Source organism: Sus scrofa, chromosome 2, assembly GCF_000003025.6.
Source record: "Sus scrofa isolate TJ Tabasco breed Duroc chromosome 2, Sscrofa11.1, whole genome shotgun sequence".
NCBI lineage: Eukaryota > Metazoa > Chordata > Mammalia > Artiodactyla > Suidae > Sus > Sus scrofa.
In genome coordinates, this window is record NC_010444.4 from 140757651 (window position 1) to 140776871 (window position 19221).

General features: G+C 39.8%; 1 protein-coding gene across 1 annotated transcript in view; it reads left to right on the forward strand.

Annotated features, from left to right (window-relative positions):
* The window catches only part of CTNNA1 (catenin alpha 1), a 187053-nt gene that overhangs the window by 74875 nt on the left and 92957 nt on the right, over nt 1-19221 (forward strand). The window lies entirely within an intron of this gene.

A 19221-nucleotide genomic window follows, 5' to 3' on the forward strand; every position in this document is an offset into this window, starting at 1 on the left:
TACGAGGTGTTTTAACTACAAATGTCAGTTGTGTTTTTAGATTTTTCAGCTCTGTTGGGTGGAGTGAAGCTTTTGAAGGAATGAGAAGTTGTCCTGTGGCTCAGTGGGTTAAGGATTCGACCTTGTCACTACTGTGGCTGGGGTTTGATCCCAACTTTTGCATGCTGTGGGCTTGGCCAAAATAAATAAATAAGTAAATAAAAGAAAAAATGTCAAGAAATGGAAAAATGGCTTTCTCTGTGCCCCCTTTATCCCCAACTTTTTAGTATGAAAAATTTTAAACACATAGAAGTCTTACAAAGAGCACCCATCCACCATTTCTCTAGACTCACCAGTTAACATGTAAATACATGTGCATGTTTGTGTGTAAAAATATGCATGTATATGAATATATACATATCCAAACTTTTTTTTCCATGAAAAAAAGTATGTTGAAAATAAGTTGTAGACATTATGTTGTTTCACCTGTAAGTATTTTAACATGTGTCTACTAAGGATAGTGATCTTGAGATAAAGGATAAAATTCCATTATCACACCTAGGTGGCCATCTAATTTTGGGCAAAAGGGAATGCTGAAAATATTCATCATTGAGGTTTTTTGAATGAGTCATGTAGAGTATTGTAAGAGTAGGTAATTGCCAAGTAGACAGAGCTTTATTAAGTGAACTGAGTCGTGTTTTTGCATTTTTAAGTTTGTGTTTAAAAACCTATGCTGTGGAATTGGACATTTTTGCTACAGAAAATACTATTTTGATTTTTTTCCCCCTCTACTGTTAATTTTTTTTCCCCTTCTCTAGCACTACTTCTTTCATTTCAGTTATTTAATGCTGGTATAGGGTGACTATAGCTTAGACCTTTTACCCAATATTTTACTGTAGCAAAGAAGAAGAAAACTATATAAAATCATTTTAAAGCGACGAAAACCAGTGCTGATTAGTTCTCACTAGTACTTTTTGCCTATTTAGTAGTTTCCAGGAAAATATCTTTGATACTCATTTGTTCATTTGCCGTATATCTTGTTTGAAGGTATAATGGTGAGTCATGATAGAATTCCTGGGGTGAAGATGAATGCCGTCCAGTGTTTATCTTGTTTCTACCATATTGTGAAACTGGTGAAGCATATTGAATTTTTTAAGCCATTGCCATGTTTTGATCCTATGCTGTCTACCTCAGAAAAATGAGATTAGAGGCTTAGTTAAATCACATGGAAAAAGCAGTTGATAAGTCACAGTGAAAATGTAGGACACATTTAAAAATCCACATATAAGCCTGAAAATCAGAGAATAGAAAGAACGAATAATATGAAGCCTGACTCATGATGGTTGGCGTCTTAAACAGGGAAACAAAGAGGCCCTAGTGTGTATGTGGATCAGTTACCTCCTGTTGTGCGCAGGGCGGCAGTGGCGCACAAACGTCCAGTGGCGTTACTTGGAAAGCCGACTTTGCAAGTGAGGAAGGGGATGTGTGATAATCCCTTCTCATTGCTCCATTCTAGAGCTTCCTAACCAGTCTAAAAGATACTGCTGGGTTGGTCAGATCTCAGGCTAGTCATCCCTGGTCATGAGTCACCTCCTGGATTCTCCCCAGAAGGCCAGACAAATAATACTTGCTATTTTGCGTCACGCATGTAAGTAAAGGTGGGAAACATTTATTGCTCCTGAAGGTGGGGAGACCACACCAGCACTCTTACGAAACGTTTTATTATGTAAGTGAAAACTAGAACAGTGATTGATGTTTAGCTTAAATTTAAGGATTAAGGTGGGGGTTTCGAAAGAAATTATCTCATGATTCACAAATCCATTTTAGAACATGATCGCTGAGCACATTCTTCCTAAATATAAAAATATTTAATTGCTTTGTATTGACGCAGATGACAGTGAGCAAGGGTCCTGTCAGAAACCGCCGGAATGAGGATGAAGCCAGGGGAGGCGGTAGAACACATTGGAAGAAAGCTGAGAAATTCTCAGATGGCAGAGTCCGCAAGAAGCGGAATTGACTAGGGGTAGAGTTCTGCTTATAAAGCATTCAGGAACGTTTAGAACCTCCAGTGACAGAAGTTAAGTGGCAGTTTCTGACTGTCACTCAGTTCATACTGAGTGCGTGTCCTCTGCGAAGTAGATCCCTCACGAAACACGCGGCACCTGTTCCGGACTTGTACTGGCAGTGCCGTCATAGGTGCCACTGAAGTACCATGCGGGTTGGACGGAGAATGAGATTATTTCTAGCTGGGAGACCTGAGGGAATTTATGGAATTTTTATTTTATAATCTTTGCATTGAGCTCTACCTTGATTTTCAAAAAATGATTCATTTTAAGTTTTGATTATTTCTTTTGAAAAAATATTAGATAAATAATTAATAGTATGTGGAGAATTGAGATAGTCTGGATTAATTAAAACTGGTTCGGTACATGGAACTTGGTCAACAGAGTGGTAAAGTCCAGAAAGGCTCACACTTATTTTTACTTTTTTGATTTCCTGGATTCTCTCAGTAATATAAGTTTTATAGATGCATACTTAAAAAATCTTGTCATAATCGCTTGAGTCTTCAAAGCTTCTTCTTCCTGTGTTGCCACCTGTCAGGTTACATTGGTCATTCCTCTAAGGCAATGATTTCTTTTTTCTTTTTATTTTTTTATTTTAATGTTTTATTTTTTAAAGTGCACAGTTGGTGGGATAAGGCAGTGATTCTTAACTTTGGAAGCACATTAGAATCCCTGGGGAACTTTAAAAAATCCCAATGTCTAGATTATACCCAAATTAGTCACTGGATTGAGTTTCAGGCATCAGTATTTTTGAAAGTTCTCCCAAGAGTTTCCAATGTGAAGTTAAGGTGGATAAACTGCTCTGATGGTTTATTGTATTTGTCTCCACTTTGTTTATTGTATTTGTATTTCTCTGTCTCCACTGCCATTGCCTCATTCCAGGCTCTCCTCGCTTCCTCTATTTCCAATCCGCTCTGCCTGCTCAAGGCAATCTGAGCTCATGCCTTCAGTAGGACATTGTTCATTATGTTTTTGAAATTCCCTTCCTGTTTGTTTAAACCTGACTTGTTCTTCCTTCAAGATCTCCTCCCCCCCCCTTTGCTAAAGGCCATTTCAAACTGCATCATTCTAGTTTATGTCTTTGCTGCTTAAGTTGTTTACTTCCTTGAATTGTTGCTTAATTGTATTTCCTTTATCCATGTAATTTCTGCAACTAGGTTTAAGCCTTTGAAAGATGGAACTATTTTAAAAATGTTCTTTGAGAGTCTAGTATAATGCTAAAGAGGTCCTCAGTTAGGTGCTTGCTCAATAAACTCATGCTGGTTTGGAGAATGAGTAATTGGAGCAGTTCTGGGTATTCATGGCACTAGGGATACATGAGTGAAAAGAACCCAGATCCTTGCCCTTGTTATGGGGAGGAGGCCAGGGGTGGTTTCCCTCTACTTCCTGTAGCTCTTTTGGTATACAGGTGACATTTTGGAGAAAAAATTAAACCAAGTACTCTAAAAGAAGCACTGAGTGCAAGTGATACCTTAGATCATAGGGTGAGAGCCAAACTCCCTTTCCAAGGCTCCCAGGGCCCAGAGGGCAGCAGCATTAATGCTTGGGCTTGCATTGTGGTTTGAAGAGTTAGAGATCGTCTTAGATCTGTTGGTAACTTACTGAGTGACACTGTACGAGACAATGATGTGAAAAGAAATGCACTTGACCATTACTTACGTAACATTGTGGAAGTGCTTCAGATGCCTGACCGTAGAGCGTTTTTGACTGTTCAGTGGGTCTCTGTAGGTTCACAAATGACTTCCAGGTTTCCTTGAAATAAAATGTGGTTATTACGGTTAAGTTTAATTTATTCTTGCTCTATCAGCCTAAGGTTACGTTGTCTATGAGAATTCTTAAGAAAGAAAAACAGCTTGGATGGGTGTTTGAAACTTAAAGGATTTAAAAGTGAGTGGGTTAAAATTTAAGTGAAATGTAATTGAATATGAACAAAGTTATTGCCACTTTGTTTTTTTAAAATTGAAAGTCATACTGTTAAACTATTAACTATTAAACTATTGAACCACAGTTACCATCATCATTTAGGTATATGTATTTCCAGTTTTTTTCATTTTTTATATGCGAGGTGTTTTTTCAAATTTTAAAGTAGTTTTAACCTTCTTCATAGTCTCTGCATAGTTAAAAATATAAATTATTCAAACTTAATAGGTAATGGATTATAACAAACTACTAGTTTAATGGATTAGCGTTTTGTTCCTTGAGTGTGTAGTTGGCTCTGAAGCCCGTTCTGTGTTAATAATACTCTCTGAAGTTACTCCATTGCCAGTACAAACCTTTCTGCTGAAGAGCTCCGTGCTTCGCACTGCTGAATTCTGTCATTTACCCTCTGCGTTCTAAAGAGGGGTGTGCTGATCCTTGATGGGGTCCTTTCCCCCTTTGTGAGGGATGTGCTTTGAGGTTTTTTCCCCCAGGAGTAGAATTTATTGGCACCAAGCATATTTGTCTCTTATTACCACACCCATGTTCTCCTCAAAAGGCAAATGAATAAAACTCCACCCTTCAAAAACCCCCCAAATCTGAAAACTCTTTTAACACAGTATCTGAAACCTAGAAGACCCTCAGTCTTTGAAATGAATTCCGTTAGGTCTTGACCTGAGCGGTCTTGCCTGGTAGTTCATGGTCATATGCTGGCTGACTGGAATTATGATTTATAACTGGCAAGAAGAAGCATGTGCCTTGGGCTCGAGTCGCTTTAGCTCCATGCCATCCATTGTGGTAGGCAGTGGCCAGGCGTGGCTGTTGAATACTGAAAATGTGACCGGTCCCAGCTGAGATGTGCTGCACGTGGAAACTATATTCCAGGTTTCCAAGACTTACTATACCAAAGAAGCTATAAATATCTCAATAACAGCTCATTTATGGTATTTTGAATATATTGGGTTAAGAAAAATCTGTTCTTTAAACTTAATTTTCATCCTTTGGTTTTTTTTTTTTTTTTCTTGGTCTTTCTACCATTTCTTGGGCTGCTCCCGCAGCATATGGAAGTTCCCAGGCTAGGGGTCTAATCGGAGCTGTAGCCACCGGCCTACGCCAGAGCCACAGCAACATGGGATCCGAGCCGCGTCTGCAACCTACCCCACAGCTCACGGCAACGCCGGATCCTTAACCCGCTGAGCAAGGCCAAGGATTGAACCCGCAATCTCATGGTTCCTAGTCAGATTCGTTAACCACTGAGCCACGATGGGAACTCCTCACCCTTTGTTTTAACGTAGGGCTCCAAAAATTTTAAATTACCTATGTAGCTTTTGTTTCTTGATTATAGTATATTTCTCGTGGATAATTCTGACTCCTAGGTAACTAACTTGCTAAGGTGAGTAGATGAGAGTTGAGCATCAGCTTCTTTGTTCAATGTCCAGAATGCTACAGTAACATACACAGTAGCTCTTATATTTTTTTATACCTTAAACTAGTTTTAGGCAGAAGAAAATTGGTGCAGCTTAGGACCCAATGAGGATGCTATTGTTTAAGGTTTTTTTTTTTTTTTTAATCTATATATATAGATATAGATACAGATATTTTTTGTTGTTTTGCCTTTTCTCGAGCTACTCCCATGGCATGTGAAGGTTCCCGGGCTAGGGGTCGCATCAGAGTTATAGCCGCTGGCCTACGCTAGAGCCACAGCAATATGGGATCCGAGCCGCGTCTGCAACCTACACCACAGCTCACAGCAACGCCGGATCCTTAATCCTTAACCTTCTGAGCGAGGCCAGGGATCGAACCCGCAACCTCATGGTTCCTAGTCGCATTCGTTAACCACTGAGCCACGACGGGAGCTCCTGCTTAAGGTTATATTTTGTCTTTGTTCTTGCACAGAAAGAACATCTCTTCCAGAAATGTAAGAGGCAGTGGTTGTAGAATCCTGAAAGAGTAATGCAATTAATGGATATTTTTTGTATAGGCCTGGGCCTGTATTTGAGGGGTTTGATTATGTTACTATAGCAAGTATAAAATTTTTGTCTGATTTGGATAATTGTTGGCCATCGACTGTATGAATAGGGTGTGCTTAGTACTCATTCTCTGAAGGTATATTGTCATTGCAGTGAAGGGAAGCACTTAATCTAGATGCTGATCTCGTCTGTTTTGCAAATGCTTTCCTGGAACCACTTTAGCATAGCCAGAGCTTCCCAGCCTTTGAAAGACTCTTCGAAGAGCTTGTTACCACATTATTTTATGGTTGCATTGTCTTGTTTTCAAGATCAGGTTAATTTTTTTGATTATCAAGTCCTTTGTTCATTATATATCACCATTTTGGTATATAGCATCCAGACTTCATTATGTCTGTGTGTTTGTGCACACATATCCGTTCTTTTCTTACTACTTCTTCTTCTTTCTTCTTTTTCTGTTGCACCTGCCTCATATGGAAGTTCCCTGGCCAGGGATTGAATCTGAGCTGTAGCTGCGACCTATGCCACAGCTGTGGCACCTGCAGATCTTTAACCCAGTTTGCTGGCCAGGGGATTGAACCACACTGGATCCTTAGCCTGCTGTGCCACAGTGGGAACTCCTATTTCTTCTTTTTTAACAACAAAAATAAGGCTTACCCGTACTGTTACACTGCATACCGTGTGCTAGCCGTTGTGCTAAGAGGCATGTATTACTGCCTCTTTGATTCCTCTAATAACCCTTATTGAATTGTTACTTGCTCAAAAATGCATATATGTGCATCTAAGATTTGAGCTCACCTCTGACCTGAAAATCTGAGTGCTTAGTACTTTCATCATGTGTGTCTTTGTGAATCAGCCAGTATGATTTTACGCCATCATCTTTAATAATCGTGGAGTTTATGGAATTCCCGTTGTGGTGCAGTGAAAACGAATGCGACTAGTATCCCTGAAGATGTGGGTTTGATCCCTGGCCTCCCTCAGTGGGTCACGGATCTGGCGTTGCCATGAGCTGTGGTGTAGGTCACAGATGCAGCTTGGATCCCATGTTACTGGGGCTGTGGAGTAGGCTAGCCTGGAAATGTGCATATGCTGTGGATGTGGCCCTAAAAAGCAAAAAAGAAATAATAAAATTGTGGAGGTTTTCATGGTATAGCTTTTTTTTTTAAATGTTGGCACCCATGGCATTGGGAAGTTCCCAGGACAGGGATTAACTCTAAGCTGCAGCTGTGGCAACACTGGATCCTTTAACCCACAGTGCTGGTCCAGAGATCAAACCTGTATCTCTGCAGTGACCCAAGCTACTTCAGTTAGATTCCCACTGTGTCCCGGCAAGAACTGTCATTGTATAGCATTGTTAATGAAATTTATTAATGAATTAAATACTTCACACTAAGTAAGACAGACCCGGGTCTGGAATAACTGCTTGAAGTGATCTGAACAAGAAAGCTCTTTTCGGGAGTTCCCGTTGTGGCTCAGTGGGTTACGACTCTGACTAATATCCATGAGGATGTGGGTTCGATCCCTGGCCTTACTCAGTGGGTTAAGGATCTGGCGTTGCTGTTAACTGTGGCATGGGCCGGCAGCTGTAGCTCTGGTTCGACCTTTAGCCTGGGAACTTTCATATGCCACAGGTGCAGCCCTAAAAAGCAAAGAAATAAAATAAAAAAGAAAGCTGTTTCAGAGTGTCCTCACAAGGTAGACTGGTGGGTGTCACTAGCGTTCTGCGATGTGCAGCTGTAAGGGCTGAGTTTTGTTAGACAGTATGCTGCGATTTCCATCTTTGTGTGAGCCCTTGGATTTACTGTATTGCTAGGCCATCGTTCTGTAGCTGTGCTTGCATATGATTTTATTGATTTGTTAGTGTTAGCTTTTGTGTGAGCTGCCTGGCATATTTTGGAAAATTTAGATACAAATAGATATGGAATTGAATGCAAAATTTGAGCATGTGTAGGACTCACTCCTCTCCTATTTAATGTGGAAAGCTTATTTGTCAAAAATTGTGTGATTTTCTTATGGTGTGAGATGAAAGATTTAAAAGAACTTCCTAACTCTGAAGTTTTCTCATGTGCCGTTGCTTGGGAGCACCTCCATGCTATGCTTGGGTTTTTCACTGTAATTTCTGGACAAAGTTCACTTAGACCTCCTTGCATTGAGATCACCCAGGTCTAAGTTTAGGGGGAAGTTTGACCAAAACCTTCGTTGGAAGGAACTGATGGTGGCGGTGGTCTCACTGGTGGTACCAAGAAACCCATGTCCTACAATAAGTGCGCTTCTCGTATTTCTAATAAGTCAACTTGGCAGAAGGTGACATTTGTCATGTTCTGGCTTCTAAAAGATGAACTATAAATAAATTTCATAATTTATCCAAAAGAAAAAGAAAAAAAATCTCGCCCCAGTTATATTTTATGGTGCTTTCTAAGGAGGTTTCAAGTACTTCCTATATATGACACTCTGGCATTAAGAGTTGCAGTATTTAACAGGCAAGTTCTTAACTTATCATGTGCAGAAAGATACATGTTTATATATTAGATAAAATCACTGGCGTAATGGAGCAATAGTGGAGTGGTCTCTTGAAATCAGGATGTTAGAGCAGCTCCAGAAACCTGCCAGAGTGTCAGCCTGCAGATGCGTCGGATTTTAGTGTTCGTGAGACTTCTCTTAGACTGTCCTTGGCGTTCCTTTCTGTTCTTTAGATGTCAGGCAGGCTTGAAAAGATTTTATGTTTAAAAAAAAAAAATTGAAATATATCAACATTGGTATCACTAGGTCATGGGACGATAGGCAATATAAATTTTCTTCTGTATTTCCCTCCACATTTTGGACAGTATTTTTTACGGTCATTATGACACAAAGTTTAAAAAATAAACTTAGATCCTTAGTTTTATGTGTCTTGGATTTTTAGGTTTTGTTTATAATCAAATGTTGTGTTTATTTCCCAATAAGTACTACTATGGGAAAACTTTAAGATAAGATGATTAATCATTTTGAGGTAATGATTCATTCAGTACTAGTTGGACTGAAATCATGAGTTGTGTGTGGCGTTTTTTTGTTGACGGTAGTATTTACTTCTAGCCAGTTTTGGTGAAAGCAGTCCATTATCTCTGTGATAGGGTTTGTATCATTCTTTTTTTGAACTGTCAGTGGTTTTTGACCCTAGAAGTAAATAGAATTACAAATTTTAGAAATTGGAAGTGCCATTAGTTATTATCTAGTGTGGGGGTTGACAAATTATACTTCTCAGGTAAAGTCTTGCCTGCCATCTATTTTTTTGAAATTCTATTGGAACAGAGCCATGCCTGTTGGTTTACTTAGAGTCTACGGCTGCTTTTCCGCTGCAGTGACATAGTTGAGTAGTTATATTAGAGATGGACTGGCCCCCAAAGCCTCAAATATTTGCTGTCTGGCTCTTTATAGAGGTTTGCTGATCCTTACACTAGTCCAGCCAACCAATTTTTTTTTTTTTTAAAGTTTTTAAAGTACAAATTCAGTTTCTCTTAATGAATATGAGACTATTTAGGTTATATATTTCGTCTTGGTTAAATTTTTAAATTTGTGGCTTTTAAGAAATTGGTCCATTTTGGAGTTCCTGTCGTGGCGCAGTGGTTAACGAATCCGACTAGGAACCATGAGGTTGCGGGTTCGGTCCCTGCCCTTGCTCAGTGAGTTAACGATCCAGCGTTGCCGTGAGCTGTGGTGTAGGTTGCAGACGCGGCTCGGATCCCGCGTTGCTGTGACTCTGGCGTAGGCCGGTGGCTACGGCTCCGATTAGACCCCTAGCCTGGAAATCTCCATATGCCGTGGGAGCGGCCCAAAGAAATGGCAAAAAAAAAAAAAAAAAAGAAATTGGTCCATTTTATCCGTGTAGTGAAATTTTATATGCAAAGAATTGTTTGTTGGGAGTTGATAGTCATGTTCTCTCATTCATTTCTAATGTTGAAAATTTATATCTACTCTCTGTTTTTCTTTGTCAGTCTGCCTATAGGTTTATCAATTCTATTGATCCTTTGAAAGAACCATCTTTTTTAAAAATTTCATTGGTTTTTCTTTATTATTTTCAGTTTTACCGATTTCTTTGTTGTTTCTTCTTTTTCCTTTAGGCTTATTTTGTTCTTTTTCTAGCTTCTTGAGGTGGGAAATAAGACTATTGGTTTGGGAGCTTTCCTCTTTTTAAATGAAGATTTTGGACAGATTTCCTTGTAAGCCCTGCTTTGTCTGGATCCCATACATTTCAGTATTTTGTATTTTCATTGTTTGTTTAATTCAGAATATTTAAAAACTTTCCCTGAGTCTTCCTCTTTGACCAGTGGATTATTTGGAAGTGTATTATGTTGTTTAATTTTCAACTGTTAGAGATTTTCTTTTTAAATTTCTCTACTTCAAGTTTAATTCAAGTTCAATATAGGTAGAACGTACTTTGCATGACTTCAATTCTTTACATTGTTTGTTGAGGTTTGTTTTTATGACCCAGGGGTGCTACCTTTGTGAATGCTCTGCTTGCATGTGTATGTGTATTTTGCAGTTGTTGGATGGAGTGTTCTGTAAATGTCAGTCAGATCCACTTGGTTGATGGCATTGTTTAATTCAGCTGGTTCAGTTCTTCTGTATCTCTATCGCTTATTTATACCTTTATTTAGGGTCTGTTTATTCTAACATTTACGGAGACAGGTATAGACCTGTCTCCGCTACAATTGTGGATTTGGCCCTTTCTCATTTCACTTCTCAGTGATTGCTGCTCTGTGCCTTCTGTCCAGGGATTTTAGTTGCATTTAGTGAGATGGACAGGGTAGAATATATTTATCCAGTTTTAACCAGGACTAAAACCAACCACCTATTTGCAAAACAGCCTGAAACTAGAGATAACTTGGCCATGATTGTACCCAGGTAAGAACAATTAAGACTAGAATTGAGGCTTCTGATTTTTAGTCCAGAGCTCTTCACATATGATGCCGTGGACGGCAGACAGTGATGCTTTCATCCAAAGGGCATCATTAAAGCCTCATCAAGTAGCCTCCCCCAGAGCTGCTTTCTCAGCTGTGAAACAGGGGCGCTAATAGCTGCCCTTCTACGTGATTTTGTTAAATGACTCAGAGAGCGACTCAAACAAGACCAAATAAAATGATGACAATGGGATAATGAGTGGTGGTAATGCAAAGACATCAGAATGTCCTGAGACAAAAGAGCATTGAATGAAACGTAGCGGAGAGCAAGGTGAAGAGGGATCTAGCTCTAGGCAGTTACTGAGGCTGCTCTCCTGTCTCTTGTAGCAGATCCTTCTCTGCTCTGTGTGAGCACCCTGTTGCTTCCACACTCTGTGGCAGAACCAGAGCCACAGTCTCCACCCCGAGTCTGCATGATCTGGTAGTTCCAACATCTAATCACAGCTGATCATTCCCACCTCATCTGAGTGGGGACCCGGAAGGGAGTACCATATTTGATGTGACCATAAAACGTGAAAGTACCATATTCACATGCAAATTGATGTTGTTTTAGGAAATGATAATGTACATCCTAAGTCCTCATTTATTCTTTTTACTTTGGGCAAAGTTGTTAAATGTTGATAATAAGAAATTGATACATGTAAAATATTGTCATGGTTTAAGTGTAGCAAATTAATAAGCATTTTATTTTATTTATTTGTATTTTTTGTCTTTTTAGAGCCCCACTGGCGACATATGGAGGTTCCCAGCTAGGGATCAAATCGGAGCTGTAGCTGCCGGTCTACACCACAACCACAGCAACGCCAGATCTGAGCCCTGTCTGCGACCTACACCACAGCTCAGGTCACCGCCGGATCCTTAACCCACTGAGTGAGGTCAGGGATCAAACCCACGTCCTCATGGATGCTAGTCGAGTTCATTAACCTCTGAGCCACGATGGGAACTCCATAAGCATTTTATTGTTTATAAAATAAAACCTTTTTTTGGGGGTGGGTCGTCTTTTTTGGGCTGCACCACAGCCACGCCAGATCCAAGCCACATCTGGGACCTACACCACAGCTTGAGGTAGTGCCAGATCCTTAACCCACTGAGCGAGGCCAGGGATTAAACCCTCATCCTCAGGGATACTAGTTGGGTTTGTAACCTGCTGAGCCACAACAGGAGCTCCAGTAAACCTGTTTATCTTATGTGGAATGCTCATGTGTGACAAACATGTAAAACTAAAAGCTTATCAGTTAAAACGTTCTATCCTAATAGTTTCTGTCCATTGATAATAATTGTTTAAAATTAGATATTATAGAGGATTGCAGGTACTAAATAGAAACTCATTGAGTTTCCTATCCTTGCCAGAGCCAGGTATAAATCTGGCTGCCAGAAATTTTCTTTCCTCTGATTTAAGGCCTGCTTTTGTGGGAGTTACTTTGGTTTTCATATTTTCTTAGTTCTGAAATTAGAAGGGTGAAAGTCTGTAGAATGTGATGTTTTTCTTCTCTGAGTGAATGTCCTTATTTTTTCCGTTTATTTTGGGTTGAATCTGTATTCACATCTGATGACTGCTAAGTAAATACGTTGACAGTCACTAAATAGCTTATTTATTTTGAAGTGGAATATTGGATATTTAGAACTAAAGACTGCTGAGAGCTGATTTTGTTTGGTCATTCTCTGAAAATGGCATAGGACCTTTACATAATGGTATGATTTATAGACATACTATAAGGAGGATATTTCATTTTAGTTGCTTTATTCTAAAATAATATCTGGGCAGTAAATTGTCTTACATGTATTATCTGCAGAGGTGTTGAAATGATTGGCCACCTGGTTTTAGTCCAGTTGCAGATATTCCAACTTTCGGTTTTGTAATTTGCAGTTTGTAATACCAGATAGAATGCAGTGTGGCATCTTATTTCAAGGTTTCCTTGCTAATTGTCCTTTAAATTTAACTCAGCACAAATTTGTCCTGAATCACTTCTCCCTGCTTTAAGGGAGAATTATTGCTTTTGTAGATTCAAATAAGAAACTCATTTTCTAGGAATGAAAAGATTTATCTTTGACTTACCCTTGTTCTTGTGTCTATATGAACATTGCTTATTGTTCCCCGGTGTAAAATAACCTGAAATATTTTATAAGAAAAATCATAGGGAGTTCCCATTGTGGCTCAGCAGTAACAAACCCAACTAATATCCATGAGGACATGGGTTTGATCCCTGGCCTCGCTCCATGGTTTAAGGATCCGGCGTTGCCTTGAGCTGTGGTATGGGTCACGGATGCAGCTCGGACCCCATGTTGCTGTGACTGTGGCATAGACAGGCAGCTGCAGCTCCCATTCAAACTTCCATATGCCTCATGCGTGGCCCTCCAAAAAGACACACATAAAAACCAAAAAGAAAAATCATAAATATTTGCAGTGATACCCACCTATAATCTTTAAAGCTCATGACAATAAATGCACTTGTTGCTGGGAAGCTGAATGTATTGTTTATGTTGCTTTTAAGATTCTATATTGGTGAAAAATAGATAAAGCCTTTATATACTGGAAAATTGTTTGGATTTTAAAAGCTGATTGTTTGCAGATACCCTTTCTTAGTGGTTTCTGTTGTGATGAAGGATCTCCTTGTCTGCTTTACCTTTTCTTTCTTCTTCTTCTTTTTTTTTTCTTTTTGTCTTTTAAGGACCACAGGTACAGCATTTGGAAGTTCCTAGGCTAGGGGTTGCATCGGAGTTGTGGCTGCTGGCCTACACCACAGCCTCAGCAACTTGGGATAATGAAAAGTTAAAAAAAATACAGCATAATAAAAAGTTGAAAAAAGACATTATGTTATTTGAGTAGATGTCAGCATATTAGGCGTTTAGGGGCATAGTCTTTGTCATGCTTACAGCCTCTCTGAGCCTCTAAAATGGCTTGTTGTAGCTTCCTTCCCAATCCCTAGTTCCTAGGCTGGCCAGTAATACCTCTTAGGCTCGGCAGAAACGAATCTGACTAGCATCCATGAGGACACAGGTTCGATCCCTGGCCTCTCAGTGGGTTAAGGATCTGGCATTGCCATGAGCTGTGGTGTGTGTTGCAGACACGGCTCGGATCTGGCGTTGCTGTGGCTGTAGCGTAGGCCAGCAGCTACAGCTTCGATTCAACCCCTAGCCTGGGAGCCTCCGTAGGCCAATTAGATGCTCTTGGGAATTTGTATGGGAAAATAGTGAGAAAACAATGAGAAAATTATGAGAAAACAAAGATGAGTAAACGGGAACTGAAGGAGGAAACTATGCCTTTAAGTAGAGTCAGGTGAACTTGTGGGTGGGCGACAGCTTTGAGTTAGTTAGGCAGTGCAGGTAACACTGGGTCAGGTATTTGAGATTGGAGAAGGGTACAGCCAGCCAAGAGGAGGACCCTAGGCTTCCTGTGTGGCCTTCTTAAGGCCAGTTGCCCAGCTATGCACGTGTCCCTTGAAGTAAAGCCCATGTCACTCTCTTTGATTTGAGTTCTTAGATTCTCCAAAAAGGAGTATAACTGGTGTAGGCATGGGGTGATGTCGTTTTCTTGGCTAAATTGTTAGTAAGCACTTTTTAAGAAGGTCAAAAATGATGATTGCGTCATCATCTGGGCATTCCATAGTCTACTGCCTCAGGTATTACCAGAGCCACAGCCCTCCCCTGAATCACATATTTAAAGCTTTGTCATGTATCGTAAGAAGTTTTTTCTTTTTTATCTACTTGACCTTTATATAATTTAGTAGTCATGCTTATATTGTTGTTCACTAGACCTTGAATGGAATTTTGTAAATGAAGTAATCGGCACATTCTTTTTTGTGGGGGACTGGGTATGACTTGTCTTCTGCAGATTTCCTATTAATTGAGAGGTTGCCTCAGCACAATTTTAGGTCGCTTAAACATTATTTTCTTGGCCACGATGGTTTCAGTTTTGCCTCTCAATTATGAAAATACATGGCCACTAGCTAGAGAAAACCTTGTTTGAGGACCTATTGTATAGCACAGGGAAATCTACTCCAGAGTCTGTAATAACCTATGTGGGAAAAAAGAACCTGCTTCACTTTGCTGTACAACTGAAACTAATACAACATTGTAAGCCAGCTATATTCCATTAAAATTAAAAGAAGAGAAAAGAAAACCTTGTTTGAATATAAACATCTATGTACTATTGTCTTTCTCTTGTTTTCCTTTTTTGTGCTTTTTGTGGCAAAAATCAGAATGAGGAGAGCAGGCTTAGAAAAGAATGCTGGTGCATGGAGTTTTTAAAAAAGCGCAAATGAAATTATTTCATTACAAAACACTGGTACAAGTATAAAACTATATTAAATAGGATATACAAAGACAAAAAGATGTGGTTGGCGTAGATTGGCCTTGAAGAGTGGGCGAAGGGAGAAACAATAATAGAGGGAAGCTCAGGGATGACTTAGTGTGCGGGGGTGGCCCGCCTCTCGGCTTAGTGGGCACGAAGAACCGTTCAGGAACCGTTTTAACGCCAGCCTGACTAGAGGCAGCCTTCTTTTCCACTCTTAGTGGATGGCCCACTGACAGTCCGAGGTCTTGGGAAACATCGGCTTTTTCCCCTTTAATTTGCTCCTATGTAGAAAGCTGCTGTGCAGATTCGAGTGGTAAGGAGTTTGTGGAGAGAGGAGTTTTAATCATACTATCATTTTTATATTGTAACATCCTCAGTTGACAGCTTTCTTGTAGGGTGGTTTTAGCCTTTGATATATTTCCTCTGGCCCACGAAAATGATAAGCTGAAGAACGAAACTATTTCATTCAGCCTCTAGACGGTGACACATTAAGGACTAATGACTGCCAAAGGGAAATGTCAGACACTGAGCTGGTCTGCTTTCTCTGGCAGCCGAGAATCCGGTGAATCAGCAGTTTTCGGGGGTGTATATTTAATGTGGGTGGAGGAAAAGAGTGTCTAACATTCTTTAAGTCCCTGTTAAGTTTGGCACAGTTGGTCTTGGAACCCGTTTCTACTTTTCTAAACCCAAGAAAGGCACAAGCCACAGAGTAAGGGTAATTACTTATTACGTAGGTAGTATTGGATAGACACATTTGAAAGTATGTTTGAGGGCTTTATTTTTATGTGTTTTTGTTTTTACAGGTGCTAAAAGTGGTCCATTCATAGGTGTGAAGGGATGTACTTATGAGTTGAGTGATGGTCTTGGTACCCTTTTGCACAAGTAGGGATTATCGGAAGGGTCTTTTGGAAAATAATGGATATAAATTTGTGATTCTGGAGGTTTGAGAAGCAAATTTAGACTGAATACTAAAAATTAAGGAAAGGACAGCAAATTTAGAGCTTTAAAACTTAAAACCTAGTATGTACAATGTGCTGGATATTTAAAACGTAGCACTTTGGGGGAGTGATCAGATTAACAGGGCATAAGGGTATATAGAGCTTCTTTATGAGGTGACAGAAGTGTTCTGATAGTACAATTTGCACATATCTGTGCATATACTTAAAAAACATTAAATTGTATACTTTACCTGGATGAATTGTATATGAATTATGTCTTAATATACATCTTAATAAATATACATATCTTAATAAAGCTGTTTAGAAATATTTACAGGCCTTTTCACATGTATGTATCCTAATGATGTAGTAAGTATTTCATTGTATTTTCTATAAATTCCTGCAATTGGTTTATCCCATATGAAGTAATGAATATTTTCCCCATTTTCAGATGGGGCCTGTGTCTGTTCTGCCATCAGAATGACACTGGATACGTTAAAAGCCTACATTGTCCGTAACAGTTGGCCTCCTTAATCTTCTGGCTTTGTATGTAACAGACTAATGGCCTGCAATTTTCTGTAGCTATTTCATTTACATTATGAGTATGTTGAGTTAAGGGTTGTTGATCAGAAACAGTTCAAAACCCCAAAAATCAGATTCAACATGTATCGTTTCCTACTGACTCTTTTTCATTTTTATTTTGTCTCTGAAAAAGTGCTGACTCTGTATAATATGCATATTGTTGGCCCTTAAATTATGACATTTAAAATACTTTGGAGTTTTTGTTTGAAGATTCTGCACATAATCACTAGATTTTGATTATCTTAGAACTCTAAGAATTGTGAAGAGGAATCAGCTTTTTTTTTTTTTTTTTTTTTTTGTCTTTTTGCTATTTCTTGGGCCGCTCCCGCGGCATATGGAGGTTCCCAGGCTAGGGGTCCAATCGGAGCTGTAGCCACTGACCTACGCCAGAGCCACAGCAACGCGGGATCCGAGCCGCGTCTGCGACCTACACCACAGCTCACGGCAACGCCGGATCGTTAACCCACTGAGCAAGGGCAGGGACCGAACCTGCAACCTCATGGTTCCTAGTCGGATTCGTTAACCACTGCGCCACGACGGGAACTCCCAGGAATCAGCTTTTTATATTAATTATTGTCTTTTTAGATGAAAACCTTTTTTTGGTCAGAGGAATATAAAGGATTTGAAGGAGAGACTTTGAATATACATGTAAATGTATATTCATATGTCAGCTCTATTCTAGGCCCACTTGAACTTGAAGAAATTGCAAAGAAAGATGTAGCAGAGGTTGTAAGTGAAGTGGCTTTTTTCCAAATTGACATTATTTACTTTGTTAATCTGTAATAGATTTTTGCTTTTTGTTTTTTGTTTTTTTGTTGGTGGGTTTTTTTTGTTTTTGTTTTTTGCCTCTCTGGGTTTGTATTTGTAGCTCAACAGCATGGCTCTTCAGTTTGTGTCATGCTGGCCTTTTTTGGTCTTTGTGGTGCACATGCCAGAAGTGCATGGCTGATCCTACAGCGTTTGCTGCTGCCCTGTGGAGCTACACTCCAGATCTGTCAATGTTGGTGAACCCAAGGGGCTGGCCTTTTCTTGGGTGAAGTGTAAGCCAAAGTCAGTAGTCTCCTTCCAGCTTTCAGCGATCCTGAGGCTTTATCAAAAAAGCGTGTTCAGTTCTATCACAGAAACCAGCAACAACTTTACAAGCAGGAAGTAAGTCTTACTCCGCTCTATGTATATAATATAAAATAGTAACACGAGTTCAGATTATCTGTCCGTAATGACTTCTTTTCAGGGTTTTCCCATTAATGTTGACCTGCCAGGTTGTTAGTGGCTTTTAGCTACTGATGCTTGCTACAAGACCAAGTTGTAACAGGCTCCAAAAGCTTTCATATGAGAAGGAATTTTCAAAAATTATTATTATTATTTTTTTTTGTCTTTTGGTTGTTGTTGTTGCTATTTCTTGGGCCGCTCCCGCGGCATATGGAGGTTCCCAGGCTAGGGGTCGAATCAGAGCTGTAGCCACCAGCCTAGGTCAGAGCCACAGCAACGCGGGATCCAAGCCGCGTCTGCAACCTACACCACACTCACGGCAATGCCGGATCATTAACCCACTGAGCAAGGGCAGGGACCGAACCTGCAACCTCATGGTTCCTAGTCGGATTCGTTAACCACTGCGCCACGATGGGAACTCCTCAAAAATTCTTACACTTTTCTGCAACTAGGAGGAAAGCTAAACATTCATTCAGCTTTCATAATTTCTTAGTCAAAATGTCAGCAGAAATAGTCAAATATAAATATACTCCCTTTCCCCCACTTTTTAGTGTAACTTTGGGTATACATTTGAATCACCATCACCACCACTACCCGTTCCTACCCACTCTTAAAGAGAAGCCTGATGGTGGAATTTCAGGCACAATGGCAGGAAGTAAGAAAGCTGTGTTTTGGTAGAGACAGTCACCCTCAGATCAGTGTGGGCAGATGCTTGTGAATCCTCTTTTGGGGTAGGGAATCTCTTTCTAAATTGACATCCTTAGACATGGAACTTATTTTTGCTGCCCCAAGTAAATTTTCAACGAATTACAGAAAGGAAATATTTGAGGAGTTGTGGTGTTGCTGCTTGGAGCTTAGCGCTGATGACATTGCTATTTCTTTATCTGAGACTGAGGAGTTGAAGGAAAAAGCCAAAAATGACAACAGTGTTGTATATCTCATTAGTTGCGAAGATACCCAGGGTGCTTATGGGAAATCAAATGACTCCTCTGAATCTTTAAATTTCTCTTTGCTTAGTTGGGCAAGCAACTAGCATAGTGAAATCTAGTTTTCCTTCCAGAGATTTTTTTTAAAATTTTATTTTATTATATTTGTGGGTTTTTTTTTTTTTTTTTTTTTCTTTTTCCTCTTTAGTGCTGCATGTGTGGCACATGGAAGTTTGCAGGCTCGGGATTGAATCAGAGCTGCAGCTGCTGGCCTACACCAAAGCCACAGCAATGCAGGATCCAAACTGAGTCTGCGACCTATACTGCAGTTCATGGCAACTTCAGATCCTTAAACCAGGGATGAAATCCGCATCCTCATGGGTACTGGTCATGTTCATTACTGCTGAAC